Genomic DNA, 25,816 nt, shown 5'->3' with positions numbered 1-25,816 from the left:
CCTTTCCGGATAATAGTATTTTACCGGAAAATCGAGAAACGTATTTTATTAGTCATTCTGATAGCAAGGCGACAAGGCCTACAATGAATGTCGTCTCATACATTATACTGTAGCTACATGTTTTTATATTACGTAATATCCATGTGTCTATGCTTACACACAATATACGCGCTATATTTTTTTTTAGACGGGTTTCATTGAAAATTGATTTCAGCCGTTTTTTTTTACGTAGGCACCTATGTATAATGCATATATTTAATTTTAATCGCTTTCGTTTGCATCATTTATACAAAACGGATAAGATTTTTTTTTATTCTCGTAGTTCAAATATCATTATTATTATTGAATTAATTATTACGTCACGCGCAACCTGGCCCGTCTTGATTACGCTCATCGTCACTGTCTTACGATTATTATTATTTTATCGTTTGTTTTGTTGTTCCTTTATATTTAGCCATATTCGATGGGCTACGCGTTCATAATAAAATTAAGACTTAACACCTCTCAGGCCCTTGCCGTCAACGTCGTTGTTGTCGTATAATATTAATGTCTATGTTATAATTTATTACAATAATTTACGTTGGTATGTGACGGTTATAAGCGAAGACGTTCGTGTCGTGTGTATGTGTTTGAGTTCAATAACTGTTAATTAAGACTGTTGAATGTGTTTTGTTTTGCACTATCCGTCTTCCAACAATGTATAAACATAATATGTTACTTATGTTTTTAGGCCTCGGATGTAATGAAATAAATATTTATATTATGATTTTCTTTGCCAACAATTGAATCGCGTCTTAATGTAAGTAATGACTGGTGTTATATTTGTTCTTGACCCCTCAAATTGGCGACGTTCGTTCGTGTTATAAATATTGTGTGAGCGTGAGTGTGTATGTGTCTTAAAACCTCGTGTGGCGTTCAAGGCTTGCGAATGTGTTTGCGAAAAAAAAAGGTTTACGTTTTACAGCAAATATTGTGTACGCGAACACCATACTCGCACGGAATCTTTTGTGTATTAACACTGCAATGATGCATTTTTGTGTTACATATATACGGTGGGCTGATGGAAAAGAAAACAAACAATGATTATAAAAAACCAAAAATACGCCAACTATGACATAGCACTTATGTGTAGACCCTCTCATAATCTCATTCTTTACTGCACTGGATAAAGTCTTTCATTTAGAGGGTAATTGGACTCCACTAAATAACATTGAATTTTTTGTTTGATGTCAAATAATATTTTTACTATACCCTTATAGTAAGTTTTAAAACGGTTATTGTACAGTATCGGTTATGTAATATAAAAATATTCATAATTTACCTAATAAACGTAATAATCTTATACGATATATGTGCATAAAAATTGTATATCTTTTTATAAATTATACTATACATATATTGTACTGTATGTAATTATGTCTTTTATTGTTAGTTTGATATGCGATGTATCGTGTTTTGAATTGTACGTACAATTAATTTCGGTGCATCAAAATTTTTCACGTTGGTACTCAGTATTTTATTAATTCGCATCAATTGAAGAGAATAAAACAAGGAAGGTTATTTTTTTGATTCAATTATTTTCTTATAGGTGCATTTACCTATACAGTTCTAGAGTTAAACCAATGTAATTTTGGATTTTAATCTGATTTAGTATACTTACCTACCTATAGTTATATAACAGAAAATAAAGACAAAGAATCTATATGAAAATGTTTGTCTATACGTATTGTCATATTTAACTTAACATTTTTAGAGTTTATATTGCAAGCAAGACGTATACAATAAAAAAACTTAATGAATTAATACAAAATAATTTTGGCCTCCTGCCCGGTTTCTAACTTTATTGGCCAACATTTGTGGATAAAATTCATATAAAACTCAATAAACAAAACTCATAAGAATGAGATGCGTTTCATAAAACGTATAGTACCATTATTTTTTGTGAACTGTATAAGCATAATGTTTATTGCGTATTTCATATTTGTATATACTATTATTATAATAATATCTTCCATTCCCGTTATGTTAGTCAATGTTAAGACACACAATCATTACTTATTAGTAATTAGCATTACACCATTGCACTTACAATATCTTATAGATTAATAGATTCATGCACTATATATACATTATTTTGTGTTTTCGTCGTCCCCGTAATGTCTTGAAACAGTCGAAACCCGTCAGTACGCAAAAAATATTTCAACGTTTCTCGACATTATACTTGCTATACGTATAATATTGTATAAAATATAGTCTATAGGGTATAATATTTATCAAATATCATACGCGTATATAACTATAATGCATTTTATATTTTCTTGTATATTATATATTCGATTATAAAACATTTTATCGGTCAAATTCATCGTTTTATTTTTAAGAAACTTTTTTACGTCTTTATTGGTTTTATAGTTCCAAGATCGACTGTAATACACCGTAAGAAAAATAAGGAAAATACATTAATAATTCGATTGGGGTGGTTTTTTTTTTTAAATAATTGACTTTTTCTATAAAAACTAAAATTGTATAAAATCAGATTCGAAAGACTTCTATGATCACATTGTGATATATATCCTGTAAAGACAAAGACGACTTTTCCCGTTGGCATGTGGATATATTAGTATAATAATATTGCAGTCATTAAAAATAAAAACCGCATGTGCACGTGGGTGGACACATTACGCGTAATAATATAAACAATAAATAATAATTATTATACGGTCGTCAGTGCAATGCGTTTTCGTGACGTCGTCGCGTGGTAATAATATTATATCGAACGCTTCGGTCGCCGCAGTCGACAGTATAATAATAATATTATTCAGCTCACGAACAAGGTCTTCCCCCCCCCCCCGTCCCGAGCACTCGAATAAGACCCCGCGGCGACGATCTTTCGATATTTCAGTATAATATTATTGTTTCCGGGCCACCACCGGCACCACTGATCATCATGATGGTATATAGACACCACCCACACATCTGCAACGCTATCGCTTTCGTATCCAATTGACGTATTTACATTCATTCACTCTTTCTCCTTGTCCCCGCTTGTGAGTTATACCATATCCGGCGGATAATGCACATTTTCGGAAGGCAAAATACATCTACTGCTGTTTATAGCAGGTATACATCGCACATAATACCTATATAGGTACTTGGTATAATGTTTATTATTGTTTGTTAAAATTCATACATATAATATTAATATGTTTGATAAATGTTCGGATCGAGAGAAAAATCAATTTTCGCGTACGCGTGTCTACACAGTAGAGCCCCATGGCCAGAGCCTGATTTATCAAGTATATATATGGCCCAGGACAAAATAAAAAATTGGGCCACAATATGTCATATATATTACATAGTTGGTGTTAGGCCCCTTGTCCTCATGGGCCCAGGACAAATGTTCTATTTTGTCCGTGCGTAAATATGGCCCTGCCCGTGGCTTTATTTGGTCCAAAAAGGGCACCGCTGCAGAAAAAAGCAGAATCGCTGCAGCTGTAGTGTAGAGTTATAGTTATATCCGTGAATACTGCAGCGGACGATGGTGGGTCGTGAAAATAATATCTGTATTGCGTTTATCGGTGGTTTTTTGTTTAAGGGAAATTAGGTATAGGAATAATATATGGGCAATTCGTACGCACGGTAGTTGTTAAAAAATCATAAATTACAATATTTAGGTACCTATTATTATGCTGTTGTTAATATATATGATCGTTATTGCTGCTCGTCAATCGAAGACGCGTCAATGCTGCATGTACTTTTTAACTTTTTCTTTACGATGCAAAAAACCGTCCATCCACGAAGGTGCATGTGTATGCAGCACAGCATATTAGCAGCGTGTTTACGTATATTTCGCGAACGGAACGAATACTGTGCGCACGTTGCAAGGTCGGTTATTCAAATATATTATACGTGCATTGCATTGTGTATAATAATGTGCACACATAGTACACGTAGTATATTATATATTATATATACGCGTGTGTATTATAATAATGCAGACGCAGTGACGGAGAGAAAAAGAGAGAAAGAGTGAGAGAGACAGAGACAGAGAGACAGACAGATGGATATAGTGAGAAACCTTGAGAACTCGCGGCCGGCGTGTATAATATATTTACGCGTATATAGATATAATAATAATGTTATATATTATACACGGCTGCGACCTTATTTTCTCTCAGTCACGATAGCACGGCGGCGGTGAGCGCGTACCTATAGTGTAATAATAATATTATAAATCGTTGTCGTCGTCGTAGTCGAATATCCTACCCAACCCTCGAGCGGTGAACCACCAGAGCAACGAGACTGCTATATATATATATATATATATATATATAATATTATACGGGGCGGCCGAAAAGCGTATTTCGAACGCCCTCGGGATTTGGTGGTGGTGTATGTGTGTGTGTGGGTTAGTTGTAGTTGTCGGGTTGGTCGATAATCCTGCACGACGAGACGGTATACTATATATATATATATATACACTTATTATATTGCTATAATACATCGTATATTCGTATACATATATTATTATTATTATTATAATACCGACGAACCGAATTAAAATAATACTCTGCCGATTATATTATTATTATTATTATTACTGTTAGGCATTTTATTACACTTACCCCCGACCGCTACTGCAGCTACACTGGCGTCGCCGCACACCGTTATGATGAGCATTATTATTATTTCGCCAGACTTGGTGATTTTCATTGTGCGTGGTCATATAAAATACAATATGAATATAACTTACAGGATTATAGATAAGTTTACACAATATATTCTATTCTATTATTATACGATATTTTATTTTATATGAAAACAATGCCGAATCATTAGTATTTGAATATTAGTGGTTGTCTTCTAAGTTTCGGTTTTTGGTTTTTTTCGAACTCATCGTCAGTTTTCTATTAAAAACTTCGAGACGGCTAAAGTTTTTCCAGAATCACCCAGAACAGTAGTTTATCCGGTCCACATGTATTTTTCTCAAATAGCTATTGCACATCGAAAGATTGTTAAAAATAATTGTAACAATTATTTATAAATTTATAATGCAAATTGATTTATTTCGATAAAGCACGTTACTCGTTATAATAATAATAAAAAATAAATCTCTCAAGACTCGACACCCGCTATTTATTCCTTCCAATTTCCAGTACAGCTCTAATTAGGTTTACTGATTTAATAAGCACAATTCTTTAAAAGTGTATAATATGTATTTATAATTATATTTGTTTGTACGAGTATATATATTACATATTATTTATTATTTATATGCGTATAAACGTTTTTTATCACGTTGAAAAGTCATGAGGTTTAAAAGAATTTTTTTTTTTAAGAATCACACCTACCTAATTTTCCTACAATAAGTTTAACTTGAAATATGTTCAGTAATTTCAGTGCGATACTGATACTAACTATTTCATTGACATTGTGATAAATCTCAATAAATCTATTTAGTAAGAATCACCTTTTTTGATTCAATCTTGAAAATAACGCATCCCTTTTATAAAAATTAAATAATAAATGTTTCTTAATAGTGTCTTTACTAAAAAATAAAATCTTACCATATTATATATCATTCTACTCTTTCTTGCACGAATTAGATGACGTTTTTTTATTTAATTTTTTTTTAATTAACCTAACCTATAAGACCATTTTTTTGTACTACTTTAAGATATATCCTGTACTCCTTTGGCGGTATATAAACTTTTGTTTTCCAAATGAAAACCCCCAAAACAATTTTTAAGTAGAATAAAAAAGTTCAAAAATTACAGTTAGTTAAATTTAAAAATTCTACTAAATTAGAATTAGAATTATTTCATTATTAAGGGGAAAAAATTGTTTAGTGCAGAACATACAAGATTCATCCTGTAAATTAATGTTATCTATCAATTGTAATATCATGCTGCACTTTTTTTCTCGACTATCGATCGTCAATGTCCCTTTTTTTAAATGCCAGTTTCAGCACATGCAGCCTCTAGCGGCTCTAGCTGTTGCCACCGTACAGGCCGTACAGCCACACCTATATGTTACCGTGCTATATTCGCTGGTCGGGCTCATAAGATTAAATGTCTCATGTAGCAATGCGCATAGATATATTTAGACGTGATACGCGTATACTTCGTGTACATATTATTATAATCTTTGTCAGAGGGGAACAATTATTATTATTATATTCGTCCGGGGGCAGTGACCTTTTTTACTTACGACAAAAATACGTAAATCGTTCGATGCGTATTGTGTGCATGCTATCCGGGCGCAAATCGATAATAATACCATATGTATACACTACAATATATATAGGTAGGTAGCTATAATTTTATAACGTGTGTTATTATTGTTAATACTAAATAATATTCATCGTTTCATTTTCCGATGTTTCATGTCGTAACATGAACTCATTATGGAAAACGATGCCGCTGATATGAGTAATATAATATAATATACATGTAGGTACTACAAGTTTTAATACAGCCGTGTGATAGGCAAAACCATTTTGATTCTTAACTCTAGTTGTGATCTGTTACAAGATTTTTCCACAAGACTTGTGTTGGTATATTTTAGTTGAGCTTATATATACGGGAGACATGGTTAGCTGGGTTAGGTTTAGTTTAGGTGACACCTCCGACGCACTTCTATACTAAAATAGTAAACTAGTTTTGTCACGCTGCTGCAGTATTTTTAATAAAATATTTGCATGAACTCTACTACTTACTACCCAGGAGTGAAGTTTGGTGGAGTGAAAATGTCAAATAACGATTGCCTGTGGTAAAAGTGAAACTACAGAGTCACCTATATATAAATACCTTTAAGCGAATTTCGATTCAAGCGAGTTCGCCAATCATAGTTGTTTACGTCATATTATCAACGAGGAAAATTCTCAGTGAATTTTCATGAAACAAAATTCGCTTTATTCACTTTCCTCGACTTTTTTCTTTGGTTTTTCTTTTTTCGTATAGCGTCACGGGTAAAGGTAATCTTAAAGAACAAAAATCTTCTCAATAATTTTTTATGAAAAATCGTTTGCTCTTTCAATCTCTTTCCGCACGTCTCTATAACTCTACCCAGTCTATCGACTATAAACTATTAATTTAATACATCCCCGCTATATTTTAATTGAGGCGTACCACGCTAAACAATTAATTTTCCTACTTTTATTTTTATTTTATTTTTTATACCGCGTCCTTAACATGACTGAACGTAAAAGTAAAATTCGCCCTTTTTTATTGTAGATTTAAAATTAAAATAAAGCGATCAAATACTAATAACGTTAATTTTGCAATTTTTGGGCCATTAATTTTTTATGGTTCTGATGCGTGTTGACACGGGCGCTGTGTAGACAATATTCGCTATTTGAGAATTATATTATTATACACGCCACATGCATACATCTTTCGCGGCGATGGTGTTTTCCTATTATTACACACGTTACGTAAATATAATTCGATAAAATACGACGACGTGGTGTAATATTATCTATAATCTGTTTATGTTTTGTTTTATTTTTCATAACAATTTTATATTCATTCTACAGACATGGATATGATAACCTTTAAGTATTGGGTTATTGCAGCTTGTTATAAAAAGACTGTGTTTTAGTGGTTAAGATATTATGTTATACTTATGACTTTTTATATCTCAAGTCATGTGTGCGTATGATGAAATGCCTGGCCAAGTAGCCATTTTCCTTCAAATTTATAATAATTAAGGCCAGATCGTGGTAAATGTTTAAATATGGCGTGGTTAGATTACCACTTAGTATGCGCATTAAATACGTTCATCAATAATTCGCTCTAAAAACAATCTTTGATAGAGTAAATTATATGAAAAATAACTGCATGTACACCAATGTGCTTTGTATCATACATATTATTACATTCATACACCGCTAAAAGAGTCTCGTAACTTCTAACTATATTATACCTTTAGCTTAAATGTATGTACTATTATAATATTATACTACACGTCTTATCACAACGTCACAACTACACATTGTAATAACAAGCTCAGTTAACTACCTACACAATAAATACTGTACATGTCCTACACTCCTATTATAGTAATAATAACATTATGTTGACACTATATTCTTTACTATTACGCGAGAATTTCCTGCGAAATAAATATCATCATATATAGGTAGGTACAATGCTATTGTATAATATATAATATTAAATGTATTGATGTTTTAATGTTACTGGCAATATATTTCCTAGGTAATGTTTAAAATGCTTTGAGTTGTCGTGTAGCCAATGGAAAATGACCAACATTTGTATCGATTATTAAAATTATAATATATTTCTGCGATTGTTATAATCATAATTCATTAACATGGCCTAGGCCCTGTAGGATTTAGGAATCATGTGAATTGTCTAAACTATTTAACTATAGATATCATAGAAAATATTATATGGTAAGTAATTTAAGTTTTATATATGATGTTATGCAATTTTTTTTTACTTATATGACGTGTACAATATTCGAGCGAGTGTATAAAATACTAGACTCGACTGAGCTGCTCAATATACGCATGCCTATATATTCACGACGTCATGTAGATTTCATTAAATTAATTAAAAGTTTTTAATTATTTCTTTAATGTCCTTAATGTACCAATTGTACCATACATTTATTTGTTTTGGACTTAAGTCTGTTTTAAAACTGCAGGCTCCATAAAAAAAGAGAATTCTTCGAAAAGCAGCTGCAGGTTTAGATAATAGTATCTTAGCTGGACCACAGAGATTTCAAAAATTTAATTTTGAAATGAAACATTATACTAATAAGTAGGTATGCTTGCCGTGCTATTAATTCAATATTTAACTTAAAGTGGCGTGCAAGTTATAATAGCTATGTAAAAAACATTAGATCAATACCTATTTAATTTAATATCCATTTTTCCATTTTAAGTGCTTCTAGAAATATCGATCATAAAAATTCAAATAAACGTGAATGCAGAGCATATGATCTACAAGTTAAGTATACAAAAAAAAATATTGGTAAACATTTCTTGGATTATTTAGGTCCTACAAACTTCAATGCAATGCCTTTGTATCTTAAACAAAGTATATTTAATAATGTAAATAAAAAATCTAACGTTATAATAAATAAGAAATCTATTATAAACTGGCTGTTTAGTGAGCTTTAATTTTAAGTTTTAGAAATTTAGTCTTTGTATTTTGTAAAGTATCATAAAATTTTGTCAAATAACTCATTTACCCCATCACAAGCATCGCTTAAAGGGGTAAATTAATTCTACTACATATATATTTGTATTCTAGTTCTGTACACTATTATGAATATTTTTCAATAAAAAAAAAAAAAAAAAAAAAAAAATATAGTATGAATTTGCAGGTTTGTTAAAAACAAATTTCCTTATTATTGTGACACTCGTCAGTCATAGATCATAATTCTTAATTTTCATATTAGTTATTCATAATTTTAGAAATCTTAGTCGTATAATTTCATACAGGCATGAAAAATTTTTAAAAATTATCAGGAATCAATATAAATTGCTATACAAAACCGCAATTTAACTGAGGACGGAGCTTATATAATTTTCAATTATCATTACTATCAGTAATACCATATTATTTCTTCTACAATAAATATGATTTGTGAGAGAATAACCGGCGTTCCGAAGTAAATATTTACACGTTACAGGATTCGTCAGTCGTAATAATTCTACGTCCGATTACTGAATATTGAAGTTTGAAACACCGTACATCACAATTTATTGTACACATCACACTTGATTATTATGTGTTTTATTGTAGTAGATATCCACATTCTCGTTGTGTACTTTCGTTAAATTTTTAGAGTGCGATGTAGGTACAAATATATAGGATATAGTATACTTTTATTCAATATACCCTATAGGTACCTAAATATAATATACCGTACTTCCGTTGTATAAAATACGGTTGGGATTAAAAAAAAGCAGAGGATTTCAGCCGGCGGCGGCGGCGGCGAGTATAGTATTATTATTCTCATTTTATATAATATAATACATATAAACATTATAGGTATATACGCGCTGTGTACGATCAGCGCGCTGCCTCCGACCGATCATCGGAAATAAAAGGGACGAAATAAAAAAAAAAATAGTAAAAATGTGCGATGCCCTCGTCACAGCCGCCTCCGCCCACAGATGGTAATGAACCACTTGACGTAAACAAATGCAGCACGTCTGTATAATATTATAATACGTGTATAGTGTGCACAATAGTGTCATAATGGAAATATTAAAACCCGCGTCCGCCCTACACTCGCGTGCTATATAGAAGCAGAGAACCGCCGGGAAAACACATTAACAGCAAAAGATAACTGCATGGCGCGTAAATATATTTATTATATGAGTCACAGGTCTATTATATTTATGTTATATTATACTAAATATTATATTTATTTATATGTATACACACTCATCAATCGAATTCGTCGTTGTTATTGTTATTCACGGCCGTGTATACTCTGCCAGTAAGCTATATACTCGTATATATATATATATATATATATATATTATACAATATATACGTATGGGTGGAAAAATTGTGTAGGTAGTCATCGTTCGTTTATCACGTTTCCGCGAAGTACAAAATATAATATTTATTTGAGTTCCGCGTATACGTGCGATTCCAATCGATTTGAATTACATTTCCAATAGGTTTGGAAGGAATATAGTCGTAGTGTTATATATAGGAAACCCGATTTATAAAAAAAAATTCTCAATCATTTTCTCCCGTGTGCAAAAGGTATTATATTATATATTATATTGTATTCGTATATATCGCAGAGAAACTCTTTTCGTTTTTTGGTGAAACGTTCGGGAGAATATATAATAATAATAATAATAATATATACGTTCTGGCGTTGGCAGCGGCGGCGGCGGCGGCGGGTCGATAGTTAATGCGTCTCCCCCTCGTCGTCGCAGGTCCCTTATATTATTTTGGACGTGTTTCCTATCGGTCGGGTACAAATATTTGTGCCACGCCGGTTAGGCATGTGTTGACCTCGTCGATAACCAGTGTGTATAGAATCATGGTAGTAGTGCGTATTTTATATATATATATATATATTATAAACAGAGAATATCATGTATGTGTAGTGTCCGCGTGTACGTGCGCATGAGGAATGTAATAATGTTTAGAATCACAACAAATCACTTGACAGATATTTTATATTCATTCAATCAAGACAACTGTGTCCGTAATTCTGCCTGGACACAATATAATGCATATATTCGACCGTTTTCTTTTTTTCCTAAACATTATATATTCCACGATATAATGTAAATTTATAATGTTTTAGAAAACGTTATTATGTAAGCTAAAGTAGGTATTTGAACACGTGAATTTTGGATTTTAAACTGTACGCATGCAAAGTAATATATCAAATACACATAACATATAACGATATGGATGTGTGAATGTCGGAGTGTGGCTGTTTAGGGCTAAACTAACAAAACGTCGAAACTAGGTTATCTGATGTTTGTTTGACGATTTGTATACGACGTAGCACAATATACGTCAGTACGTCACGACACAAGACGCGTGCACTACACCGGTGGTCGCCGTCGTCCGTTCATCGTAATCGCGACTAAATGTCTAGACAGTAGACAGTATAAACACGTAAACAATATTCGAAGTAATGTGTCCAATGCGTACGATAAGTGTTCCGAAATTTGTTCTCTCCGGTTTGTACTCGTAGTAGATTTCTTGTATAGGTGATGTTTTTTCTTTCGAAAAAAACTTGGAAATTATACCGACATAATATTCAATATCAAAATACAAACAGAAATAGAGGCTACAAAAACGTACTATTTAAAGTGTACATCATATTATATACTAAAATATACTAAACTTTATAAAGAGCACAATATTTATATAATAACGGATATTCGGATCATATTTGTTTAGTCGTATATTATTTGTCTTAGTGGCAAAATATTGATTATTCGGAGTTTCTATAATATTTAGTTAGGTACTGGGTCTACGCGACGTGTGCTAAATAATAATATTTTAACAAGGTACCTGGTACATAAATATAATCAAAATTGCTCCGTTTAAACGATGCACAGCATCATCATCTGCACTAAATCGCGTGGTTAACATAATATATTAAAATTATTACTTAATTGGTTTTAATTGTGTATAATATATTTATAAATGGACGTCAGTATTACGTATTGAAAAAATTATCGGTTATAAAATGATAATTTTCGATTATGCAACCTAATCGAACACTATTCATATATATAATATACACAAATTTATACACAAATTAATAACGTATTTTATCAGGATTGGTATAAACATACCGAAACCAAATTAATGTAATATATTTATGTCATATTTTAATACGTTATCATAATATAATATTATGAATGTGTGAGCGTGGAAGATCAGAAGTTAACGCCAAGCTGCAACGAAATTATGTATAGCTATATACATTATGCTATCATCATTTTTATTTTTTGCAACTAGTGCAGCGTCTATACTATATAATGGAAAGAAAAGAAATATCTTGCGATCTCATTTTCTTTTCTTTTTTTACGCACACCAGTCACGCGAATATGTCTTTTGTGTCCGACTATGCCCAAGGACACGGACTTCAAAGATATAGTTGAAAGTAAACTCTTCAAAAAACGTAGGTACACGCGTGTCTATTTCCTTTTGGAATTTCAACCAACAGCCCCATATTGAAAGTTTGGTTCACCTACAATACGTCACGAGTATACTCGGTATCTCATATTATGTTCTATATATGTATTTACACAGTGCACACATATGATATATATATTATATATAAGGTACGCTCGATTCTCGGAGTAATACGCACACTATTCGATGGTGAGACAGACGGGTAACTAGGTCACAGTGTAATAGTGTTACTTGTGGTTGTTTTTTTTTAACGATCATTATGTTTCTTTTACCTATTATGTTATTATTATCGTCATGTCAAAGAGGAAAACTTTAATTCAGATTTTCAGTTGTTTAGCTCCAGTAACGCCGCAAAAAACATTTTCCGAACCATAATAATAATACAACAATTTTATTGTTTTAGTTGATCCCAAAACATATAAATAGTACGAGTGGATTATCGAAAATGACTACGAACACGGACGAACATTTCGGAGTACATTTTACAATAGCCACGCGGTCCATTTCTATTGCGTTCAGTAAGTAATGATATATAAATATATAATATAATAACATTTGCGTGTATGAGATAGGCCAAAAATGTATTTAGTATAATTGTTTCAAGCTGCAATAACATAAATACGATGAAACTGTTTGATTTTGAGGGGCAACGGATGTATCGTAATATAAAGCTCTTCGTTCCTCTCCTATTGCCAAGGGGTTAGGTTATGAAGTTAACATATTATTACTATAATCCGTGGTCTGGAACGTACCATAGCTACACCTGTGCGGTGGAATATACAAATAAACAATCGAAAACAACAACAAACGAAAATTAAAACCTTATCCGATGTTTAATTGCGTGCAATCGGGTGATTGGATATAAGTATTATTATATTATATAATATATTATCATAGTTCAAATATAATTATAAATTCGTACATTATTTTAATAATTCAATAAAATATAAACTACCTATTTATACCTTATTTATCAAGTTATTTCGGAACTGTATAGAACTATTGTAATAATATATTAATATATTATCATATCATTTGGACTGAGTAATGTCAGTGTATACTTAACTGCAGAAGTGCACAAGAAGCCTTGATAAATATTTTTAATCCACAATTAAAGTATTTGACTTACCATTAACGGGTCTCTCTTGTGTAGTTAAACAATAATTATATTCATACATCGTTATTATTCTGAATTAGTTAATTTATTTATACTCTTTGGCGTAATTCGCACGGAACGGGGTTGGTTAAACTCAGTAAAAGTACGTTATAACTTATTAACTTATAAATATTAAAATAAAATACAATATAATATTATACGCTGCCACAACGGACAATGGAATCGCATTAATTGAAATTAAACCATATTTTCTGGGATTAGTAATTAATTGTTTCGTACTATGTAAATCGAAAATAATAGATAACATAACACTGTTTCGCGTTTGCAAAGCGTAATATATATGGAACACGCGATGCATATTGTAATGCATTGTACTGCGTCCGATCAAAATATAATAATCCGATCAGATACGTAGGTACGTGCAAATCGTCATGTTTTATGCAAATTTTTTTTTTGACCATACGTTTTCTCACGTCTAGGAGGACGAGTCGCGTACACATTATTTTAAATATTTTCAATTTCCCATAGTTTTTTGACATTCTTACGGCGAGTATATACACGCAATGAAAAACAGAGTGCCTAATATAATATTTAAATATTATAATATAGGAAATGACACACACGTACAAACATGTAACGTCATAACCGGTTTCCCGAACTACATTTCAATTGAAATACCTCCATGCGCCGCTGCCTAAATTGTTATAGGTACTCAGTGCTATGAAAAATTCCTGTACAGTATGCACCACCATCATGTTGTACAGATATGCGAACCGAGTGTGCATATTATTATACACACACACGCGTATAATTGTACGACGTTTACGTACGTACTGTGTGGTGTGTTTGTGTGCTAATGATGAATTTTTGTACTGTCACACAGTGTGTTTCCTTTGTTTTTTTTTCTTCCCATTAAATAATCGGATAACCATTATTATAGTACACACGCGTCCCGACGATGAATAGGAGTTACGCCTCACGATGACGCGTCGTCTCGATGTATATATATATGTATGTACATATAACAATACCATGATATTATATTGTGTGGTGTATCGCGTCGTATAGGTATAATATGTTTATTACCAACATTGGTTATAGCCATCCAACGATGCACGTATTTTGTTTAAAGTTTTTCAAATTTTTTTTTTTTTCTATCATTATCTTTGCACCGTCAGGCTTATATAATATTTTATATATAATTATAAACACGTGTGCTTTATGTCGTTTTATAGTCACTTAAAAAAACGCAACCGTTCAATTACAATAAATTTATTATAATATCTACTACGCAAAACACATAGCACGCGTAGTAGGCTTGTTGTAGGCATATTATTATAATAATGTATAATACGCCTAATGTGCGTGTATCTATAATAGATACTATATAATATTATCATGTGTGTCGGTATTATGAGCATAATGTACGAAGACGTGCGTACGGTGTAGCGCTAAAAATATTGTGAAAAATATAAGTGCGTTTCAATTTTTGTGAACGTGCAGTTATCATCACAAATAGTTTACATTGTACCAAACACAATGTGTACCGACACTTCTCGAAGAAGTGTATACAGAGGGAAACCACTTTTCTCACAAAAATCTTCACAGAGACCCGTGTGGGAGATAAAAATATAGCATAATATTTATTTATCACCACACGACAAGGGATCACTCTTGTTATAATATCATATAGTTTACATATACATATATAGTGTGTGTGTGGGATTTAAACCGTACCGTTGCGTGGCCGTCTATATATTGTATTATTTGTATTACATACAGTCCTCGGTAAAAAGGAAAGACTAAAGGGGTTTCGTATGATATATATAAAACGTATGTACATACTATGGTTTTTGCGCATGTGCAATGTGCATGTGCATAATATATTATAATGTCGTTTTTGCGGTCCACTGCAGGCTCTCTGTTTCTCACAGACTATTTTCGACGCATTATCGGACTTGGGGTCCATAACCTCTTCCATACCGTCGTTGTCCGTCTTTTACATCGCATTATCTACTGTAACAGAAATAAATAAAACACAAAAACGTTATTATACTACTCGATCGAGTCGCGTACAAACGGCTGTTTATTTTATTGTTGTTTTACTGTTATTCTCGGTACGTTTTTTTTTTTTTTTTGGTAATATTATATGTATTTATGTGGAATAATTTTGAATCGTCCGCAAGTGTATACTGCACTGGGGGATGCCACATTGATCGAGCACGTCAAATATCCATAACTCATAAGATATTTAAGCCGTTAAAATAATAGTTATAGTATGGGAACAATAAATTGAAATATTTTGGAAATCGATATGCTTTGATTTTTTCAGTGTGCATTTTTTACGACAAAGTGACACGATAATATTATGTTTTTTTTTTTTTAGTTAGGTAAACGTTGCAAATTACGACTCATGAGTATACTAATCTGAAATACCTATTACTTGTATTATATAATCCAATATGCACGTTTTACAGTTTTACAGACTTAAAGATTGTAGTAACTATTGAGTGTACGAATACCGAATGCATAACACAATAAGGTATATTTTGCTTTTATGTTTTAACAAAATTGGTTGTACCTATTACTTTAAAAAATATAATAAGTATTGCTATTCATAGTAAAAAAATACATAAGTTTTCCTTTTTCGAAATATTTATCATTGTAATTTAGTATAGTGATTTTAATAATCAAATATGTGCATCAGTTGAAGTATATGAGTTGACATTTTCAAATTTTCAAAAATACAAAACTTTCGTCTTGCATATTGTTATTCGATTTACGTTCATCAATTTTCCGAAATTATATTCGGTAATACCGTAGAAAAATTTGTTTCTGCGGAACACTAAAACACGGTGAAATAATCGTACTTTTATGACATGGTAGTATTAATGTCATACGTATTGTCTATAATTAGGTTACCTAATCCTAACCTAATTTAGGTAGGTACCATGATATTCTTTAAGTCATATCCATATTACAGTTTATTCCAAAGGTCCATAAATAAAATACATTTAAATAATGTATAATATAGTTTTAAAAAGCATTATAGGCACCTACTATACTTCATTCCATATCGATAATTATCTAAAAAATGGTCCCCTATATAAAACCATAAACCTAAATCGTTATATTTTCCTGATATATTATGCAAGTTGTAGTTTATTATTAAGGAAGTTTTACGTCTGCCTACTGCAACTATGCAATGATAAAGAGTTTAATAAAAATGAACCAGTATTTATAAATTTGATTTATTTGTCACCTTATGCACTTTTCATTTTTTTTTTTTTTTGCCACAATGGAATAATGTTACAAATAAAATATGAAAATTGGTGAATATTTTCATTCAAATTATACTCGAATGCAGACTTTCCCCCAAAAATTATGGTTATGTATATTTACTCGTGCAATGTTTCAAAAATATGTTTACGTCTATACGAGTATATTATAGAGTTAAATGACCTGTATGAAAAACGAAAGGACGCGGCGTCGTGGAGAGGGTAATTACCTGTCGATTTGCATAGTTTTTATGTGAATGTGTAATTAGGTGCAGTCATTGTTGATACATGTTGCATGATTAATAACGTTATTAGAATGTCATATTACGATGCTATTCGCGTGGATAATACATCGTCGTATATAATCGATAGTCGATGATATACTAACTTCATCTGTTACTAGCAATAGTTATTAGTTACTATTGTAATTTTATTAAAAATAAAACTTAAACGCGTAATTTTATTGATATCTCGTATTTATCTGCTTGGTTTTTTTGAGTAAGTAGGTACATATTTTAACTTTAAAACTAGAATTTTTGCCTCCATTTTTCAGTGTTTCTTAATATGTGGGATGTGCGTGCACGTGGTTCTAAATTATTGAAAATCTAATGGTAAAATTATTTTAATGTAATGAGATTATGACTTTCAGAATAACTGCTGGCTTGTAGTAGTAACATATAGACTTATAGTATAGTATAAAATATGATACAATTTTAAATTATAAGTCTATGAGTAGTACCGTTTTTTGAATTCGCCGATTTCAATGTTACAACGTCAATATTATACGTAGTTCGTGTGAACAGGGTAAAAAAATACCAACCACGTTATGAGGAGAAACTCTCGGTCATGAAATGTCGTCGTTAAAATTTTCAAAACTCCCCGGGGATTCCCGAACTCTAATCGTCAGACATGTATTATATGAACCCCGCTGGGCGCCGCATATGCGTTTGAATAGTATATAGTAACAATTTACGCAGACCGATATAATTTGTTAGACGGGTTTCACTGTTTGCAAATAGTGTAATGTGTATACGTACAATGATTATGATAATAATAATATAATAGTGGTACGAAAACAAACGGCGCATGCGTGTGTATTGTATGGACGGGTATACAAGTATGTGTGTGGGTATATTATAATATATTATACAGGGTGTAACATAATGTTAACCGACCAATGTAATTGACCATTATTGATACCGGTATAACTTTTGTTCTTTTAAAGTTTCATACAATGTCACAAGGATGAGAAAACAGAATAGGTATATGGAAATAAGTATATAGGCAACGGTACGGAAGACAATAGCAGAAGAGTTTCTAAAGGTAGGGCCTTATAGTTTCATAAATGTATCACAATTTAAATATTTGGGTACAATGATCACCCAATCAAACATAAAAGGATCCAAATGAGCAACAAGTGTTATTACGCAATGGGTAACTTACTTAAGTCAAGAATACTCTCAAAGACACTCAAAGTTCAGCTATACGTCATCACACTTATAAGATCTATAGTACTATATGGAGCGCAATGTTGGGCTGTAAGAAAAAGTGACAAGTCAAAACTGAGGGTTTTTGAAAGAAAAATATTAAGGAGGATATATGGACCATGTTGTGACGAGCAAACGGGTGAATGGCGTAAAAGACATAATGGAGAGTTATATGACCTGTATAACAGACCGGATATAGTAAAGGAGATAAAAAGAGGAAGATTGGAATGGGCAGGTCATGTGTGGAGGAAACCTGATGCTATGACAAAGACGGTGTTACAAGAGAATCCAAGGGGGAAAAGACCACTAGGAATAGGAAGACCCCCCGAATGCGATGGGAGGATTGTGTACTCTGTATAGTATACACCGACACGTATTTATAATGCCCCGATCCGTATACTCAAACGTTTAATTATTTATTTCAGTTTCAAACTTTTTGCGTCTGGCTTATGAATAGTTAATATGTTGGTAAACAGATGCCGAGATCCCGGACGGTGTAAGCGAGTCCGTACGAGTAGGTATATAGGGTTTTTTTCCTTGTGGAATCCTTGACGCCAAGTTTTATAAGAAATTGTACAGTTGAGAACAGCAGATCCGCACGATACAATTTATATAATGACTACAGTTTGAGTTTTTATTGTTGTTGTATACCTACGTCTTATAGCCCATGGACTATACATATAGTGTGCGCGTACCGTCGAGGCCGAATCTACTGCGTCCTCGTACATAAAATAATAATATAAAATGTCATTTTCGTAGGCATTGTGGGTATAATATGATAATAATATGTATAATAACGAGAATATATCACGCAGAAACGTGTTTCCCTCGTCATCAACTGGTTTATTAAATTAACCATGTAAAAAAATCAAATTAATACTGGGTTGTCACTGCAGGGTCATTAGCGCCAGAAATAATTAGCCCGTAAGGGTTATACATCTCTTTTGCCTTAAAAAAATAATACGTTTCTATCGACAGCCCTCTTGTGTCAAATTTACTTGTGTATACGTTTTACGATAATGACTATCGGTGTAAATCAAATTTAAAGACAGCTATAAAATGTTATAAATTATATTTTATTCAGCCATAACGCGTTACAATATAGTGCTACGTAATAAATTACGCTATATGGAAAATTTCAACTTATAAAGATAACAAGTACCTATAGTTAAAATGTCAAAATATACATTTGGCTGAACTTTTCTCAATCCAAATGAAGTTTCTATTTATGTTTTGTGAAGATTTTTATCGGAAATTCCTCTATGATCAAAAAAGTCACGAATGTGCAAATAATTTAATTGGAGTAAATTTTCCGCAAAAGGGTTGTCAATAAAAATCGATTTTTTTCCCGGCCAAATGGGCATTTTTCATTAATAATAATATACGATATTATATTGACCTTCACCCGAAAAATGATCCGTATGTGGTATGTCTCATGTCTGCCACTTTTGCAATACAATTGTTTTCGATATAATTTTCTACGTCTAGATCCGCTGCCACCGTCTACTTAACATAACCTACTCGGTAATGAATTCTGATTGTCTGACGGCACACAGAAAACGTGTATTTTATGATTATTATTATTTATTCTCGAGCAGTCGAGCTCGTTATATTAAAACAGCGTTAGAAACAAAAAAGGTTTTACGACGACAACGTCTTGTTGTTATTTTGCCAACTTATTTATTTTATTCCGGGAAGAAATCGTCGTACTGGAAAATACATTTTTATTAAAGTAGAAACAGAACGACGGAAAAAACTGCTTTTGAACACCATAATATGATTCATGTAATAATAATAATAATAATAATAATAACATAAGTTATTATAATACCTAAAACGATGAGAGAAAAAAATGAAACGGAGGGCAAATCTGAAGTAATTCGTCTTTCCGGCTGTGTCGGAAATTGCTTTGCTGAATGAAAGTTTCGCGAACGTTACCTGTAGGCGCTATTATACTAATACCAACATATAAGTATCATATAAATAGTGTGCGGGCCACTAGTGAAACCGGTTACTGGTCACTAGTTAGCTGTTGTAACCGCCGTCGCTAAAGAATATACCCGTTATGGTAACTCGGCCGTGACCACATTATAATAATTATTTCGTGTAGACCGTCGATGTCGCACAGTCGTGTACAGTGTATTCGTATGTCAACATCATCATCATCGTGTTGTCGTCGAGAGTCTTAACCGAAACCCGTCAAAATAGACAATTTAGAGTCGCCTTAGATACATGATGTGCCTTTTTTTTTTTTAGTTTGAACCGACGGAGGCTCGGGACTGCATGATACATGATGTACCTATTATATTAAATTCTGAATCGAATTTTCATGGTGTTTGAATATTAATATTATTTTGATTTTATACACTGCTCATGGATTTTAATATTCGATAGTGGTGATGAGGAATCTAAAGGCAACATATACTTAATATTGTATTTATGTATGATTATAACTTATAAGTTATTGATTGAATTGTGCAATACAGTTAATATTGCCGCATACATTGACAATGGGGCCACATCACTTCAAGACCAGCCTTTTTAATTTTAATATTGGAGCTTTTATTGGAATATTGGAAATACTTCATTATTCGAAAGTTTAAAACAAATAATGAAATTTAAGTGGAAAATAGCAGATGTGGTTGCCTTAAGTGACTAATCAAAAAACTAAAAATCTAAAAATTTTAAATTCCTATAAAAAAAAATTAAATCTAAGAGCCAGATAAAAACGTTTTTAGAGCCAACGAGTCGGCCATTCTTGTGTGTATTTCGTAACAATAACATTATTATATAAATCGATCAGGGATGACAATACAATTATATCTTATCTCGCAGCGGCGCCCTGATCGAATTTTCTTAAAATCCCATCAGAAATTCGAAAACATAATAATAAAATTCTCTTTTTGATAGATATAAAATGAAATATATATAAATATAATAACTATATACTTTATAGTCAAATAGTTTTATTTTAATTTTATTATTATTACAACTACAACGATCGTTAAAACAAGATAAAGCATTTATAAATACGTATAAAGTTTAATAACGACAAACCTTACTGACAGACCTAAATCTAAATCTAGCTTTAGGTCCTCCACTGGTACATAATATACATTTATAATGAAATGTTATTATATTATACTGTTTCTATATATTATTAGGGGCGCTATGATAGGTATGCTAAGGCTTCGGTTTTTTTAGTATAATATAATAATCGTTATATTAGTTAAGTTCATAATTAAACAAATAATCATGTACGTACACATGTAGATTTTACTCCCGCACGGTATTTAATCTGAAATACGCCTTATACTTTGATTATATGTAATGTAAACACTGTGTCAAAAAAATAAATAAACTAGTCTAGACTTTAGCCATATATGTATGGTATATTTGCACCGATTTTATTTGATAAAACACGATGCTGAAAATAAATGGAATGAAATATCCTTCCTGTGATGTTGTATATATAATATATTGTTATGATGTAAACGGGTATTATATAATATTATATAATATACCCCGCACGGTGCACATAATATAACGAACATCTATATTGACACGCGGTAACAGCTGTTATTCGATCGCGTACACCCCATAAAGAATTCTTCGTGTTGCTGATTGCTTTTGGAATTCATTCGTGTCATCATCAAATATATAAAAATATAACTTACAATAATTTTAAACGTGCATATCATACAGCTATATCGTAGGTATGTTATAACAATTTCAAATATCATACTTTTACCATATTTTCGTGTGGCGTGTATTATGTCATTTTTTTACACTTACACATATATATATAAATTGTTACATACGTCTGTGATTATACCATATAAGTATACCAGAGGTATCCACACATAGAAATAGTTGTTATATTATAATACAGTTGTACATGTATCAATACGTATATAAACCGACGTCGATTTTTCGTAAGTTTTTTTGCTTTGGATGTTGTTATGACGACGATGGTAAAAATAAAATGGCTATCGAGAAGGTCGCGTTTTAACCACTCGGTAGACGGTAGGTATATTATTGGTACCTATCTAGTATCTACTGCAGATTTGGCAAATTGTCAAGAATGTCAGTTCGACACTCAGATTTTGGATGTCTATACTCGTATGAAAAAAAAACTCGTCGGACGTTTAATATATGAGAAAACAATACGGTCGCCGTCGAACTATACCAAAGTTTAACAACAATAATGGTATGCTTTTATTACTGCGCTCTAATATTATTTAACAAGTTATAATTAATGAATGGCAATAAAATTAGAAAAAACATCTCGTTTCCACTATCACGCCATCATCACGGCGAAACCAAGATTTTCAAGAAATTGGAAAATTGTTATGTTATTTCTAACTAAACATCACTGCTATGATTGACGCTGCAACATCAGTATTCAAAATATGCGTGGCATAAAACTAATTAACAATATATGATAATATGTAAAACGATTATTTTATAAAAAATAAATTAATGCGAAATTTTTTCATCGTTAAACATGTGCAGGAGCAGATAATTACATATTTTTTTTTAAATTTATTTTATTGTTAAATGTTTCAAAACATATATCATGTATGCATCTATTGTAAATTTTATATATATACTTTTTCAGTGATTTATGTAAAAGATGCATAAATATAAAACTATTTGGCTTCAGCGTATATATATATATACGTATGTCGTATACCTGTAGTAAATAGTAATATTGTACACTGCATTGACGTTCGTAGTGTTGCATTATCTATTAAATAGGTTAAATTGACTAGACCCATGTTTTTAAAACTATATTAAACTATAATACGAGTATACCTATATAAATGTTTAATGTATACATTTTAGTCCTACTGTAGTGAATATGATGGTATAATATAAGTATGGATTAATGATGGTTTAACGAAAATGTCATATACTTTGTGACTACGTGAGTTATGTGTGGTTCATGTCAGTGTAATACCGTCTCAAGTAGGTAGTAAATGAAATGTGTTGAATTTTATTATTACAGTGTACGGCAATTAATCGCTGATTGTGCGAGTATTTTTTTCTTTTGAAACGATAAAACAATTAGAATACATTTTTTTCTTCTTCCAGTGCCTATTTTTATTTACTGAATAACGTGCGCTTATTAATCTCACCTCCGAGAAAATACGCTGCGGTCCGATTCAAATCAGTTTTTTATGCATCCCTATGCGAAACCCTGCTATATGATAGAACCTGTCTCCATGGTAGGGTGTCGAGCTATTGTGGATTTACAACATCAGCAGTACAGAAAATAATATAAATAAAAAAAATATGTATACTTCTGGGTAATAGGTTATTAGTGTTATTACAAAGCATATTATTTCACGGTCATACAACCATAACATTCGTTCGCATTCGTTTGGCAACACAGCGTAGATGGTAAAATTTTGTCTTACCAACGATTTGCGAATCCTACCATATCGTTATCGTCATTTTTTTTTTTATTGTGAAACGTATTTTTGTCTAATGATTTTTTCTCGTGGTTTTGTGCTATAATATGTCTAATATTATAGTGCATTCGGCCTTCGAACTTTAGTCGTATTCCGCTATTCAAATGGACCGTGATCCACATTTTTCTTTTATTCTTATCGTTTTGAAAGATAAGTCATTCATAGAACACACGGCTTGGATCGTTTATACTCACTTGCACGGTCCGATGTATATGCAACGACAAAATCTAAATTCTTTTTCACGACTACGTTATGTATTATTATTTATTATCCTCTTTATAGCCAGCTATATAGCATATATAATATATATATAATATATATGTACCTGCACTAAAATGCAGTGTTCCTGTGTATACGATTCCGATCGGGTTTGAACTGAAAACTGAAAAATCACGTTTCGTTCGTCTCATTGTTTTTCAACCGGATAGTTTAATTTGCAGCTGTTGTATAAAATATACGACGTGGTTTTATTTTTATGATTCTATGCGCGAGTTTATTATTTATCGTAAGTAAGAATTCTATAATTTAAACGTTTTATTTTGTCAATATGTATTATGCACTACATAATATGCGAGTTTTCCTTGCTATAATATATTGTTTAAAGTAGGATACGATTTGAATATTGACCCGTTAGTGTTTTTGTTTAAATGAAAACCACGATAAAATTAAAACATAAACGATATCTTATTTTGTATATACGCCGTTACTGTAACATTTTATCACGAAGAAAAATGTATTATTATTATTATATAATTAATAATACGCTAGATTTATTCGTTTCCATGATAATAGTGAATATAATTACAATGACATACACGAAAAATAGTTCAATTATTTTTACATAAAAAATTACATTGTTGTGTTCCAATGTTGTTGAAAACCGACAATGCTGTTAAACTATTTAAATAAATAAAGTATTACTTTTATCGTGTTTTTTTATTTGTATTGCAACTATAATAATTACATTTATCGGGGCAACAGTTATTAATTTATTACATAGTTATTACGAAATTACAGATAATAATAGATAAATATTAATAATAATAGATACAATTGTATGGGAAATATGAAATCGTATGCCAAAGGTGATGTATGTACTTTGGTATTGTCAATATGACAAATCCATAAAAGCGAATAGTCCATAGAAAAATACGTCATTTTCACTTATTTCAATGTAAAATTTTTTTCTAGTCGAGTTATTAAAATAATTTAAGCTCTTCATTTTTTAATTATCCCGACACTAATCTTGCATGTACTCATATATAGTCCTAAGTTGAAAATATGTAGCCCGAACTTGAGAAATATGTTTTCTAATAGTCAATAGATAAGTACCTACATACTCGTGCATTATACATACAAATTAAATATAATAAAATTGATTCGTTCGCCTTAAAACATCGTTGGTATGTAGAGGTTTCTCTGCTATAAATTCGAGCGAAAGGTTAATGATGAGTCAAGTTTTGGATCAATTTATTTTCAAAACAAATATCCATCATGCAATCAAATTTTGTCAGTTAATTGTTTTGTATTTCATAATAAGTAGGCTACAATTTGAAAAGAAAATGTATACAGTTATTCTAATAAAAAAATGTAAAAACGTATTTTTATTTAAAATGAAATAGGGACGGGTAAACAAGAATAATATTATAATCGTTATGTTATATAACGTTCGAGTATCGAGTGTATAAGAATACATCTGATCGCGTCTCTGGACCATAACTACAAAATTGCAACTGCACACCATACCGCCTCGTTTAAAATATATTTTAAGTCGGTCGTATATTATATAATATCC

The 25,816-nt window shown here is 31.4% G+C and overlaps 1 protein-coding gene across 2 annotated transcripts in view; it reads left to right on the top strand.

The window, feature by feature from the left end:
• LOC107164144 (uncharacterized) overlaps window positions 1-25,816 on the top strand; it is a 139,174-nt gene that overhangs the window by 59,804 nt on the left and 53,554 nt on the right. For both annotated transcript variants that reach the window (XM_015511849.2, XM_015511846.2), the window contains exon 4: window positions 13,066-13,180. The gene's annotated coding sequence lies outside the window, so the exon portion shown is untranslated. The remainder of the gene's footprint in view (window positions 1-13,065; window positions 13,181-25,816) is intronic.

This window comes from Diuraphis noxia, unplaced genomic scaffold, assembly GCF_037042655.1.
Source record: "Diuraphis noxia isolate RWA-SAM2 unplaced genomic scaffold, SU_Dnox_SAM2 contig0003, whole genome shotgun sequence".
NCBI classification, from domain to species: Eukaryota; Metazoa; Arthropoda; class Insecta; order Hemiptera; family Aphididae; genus Diuraphis; species Diuraphis noxia.
Note: the sequence above shows the minus strand (reverse complement) of the source record. Positions and strands in the feature narration are given on the sequence as shown.